This window comes from Habropoda laboriosa, unplaced genomic scaffold, assembly GCF_001263275.1.
Source record: "Habropoda laboriosa isolate 0110345459 unplaced genomic scaffold, ASM126327v1 scaffold210, whole genome shotgun sequence".
Lineage (NCBI taxonomy): Eukaryota > Metazoa > Arthropoda > Insecta > Hymenoptera > Apidae > Habropoda > Habropoda laboriosa.
In genome coordinates, this window is record NW_017100373.1 from 109,584 (window position 1) to 110,320 (window position 737).

Consider the following 737-nt stretch of genomic DNA (forward strand, 5'->3'; position numbering starts at 1 on the left):
ATTGCCATACGTGCTGTTACCACCAAGAACATGATTAAACTGATTGAAACAAATTATGAAATAGTGTTTACATAGCAGACCAGAAGATCGTGCATGAGATAAGAAGCGTTACTTGTAAATAATTAAAAGAAGCAGTCAACAGAGTCGTAAGAATTACTGGAAGACAAAATCGGCTATAATTCGGAAACAAGGTCATATCGGACATATGTTCATATGAACTTTTTTTCTTATTTTAGCGTACTGAACCTATCCCTGAAGTTATGCCCACATTTTCGGAAACACCCTGTATATCCGCCGCTTAGCCTTAATTTCCGAGGTAATCTGTAAAAAAAAAATTGCTACTATACATACCAATTATTCACGTCTGTCATAACAATACTATTTTCATAAAGCTTTTGTTTACACGGTCATAGTTGGTGCGCTCGAAATTTCGAATATAGCGCTATGTGCACAACTTCGCGCAGGACGTTCGAACTATAGTGAGAAATTTTTATTCTGACCGTCGTAAAATTGAATCAATTGTATTTCAAGTAGAAACTATAAATTTCCTTTGATACCGAACAATTTAGAATATGAAATTGGTTGCAAAAATCGTACAGTTTACTTACATATTTCAAATGGAATTTAGTCACGTGACGATGCAGCAATGTACCAACTTGCACACGAGGAAACCTAGATCGCGGCACACGTCGTTACTATACTTTATCGCGGTTCAAAACCTGTCGGTCTGCATTCCA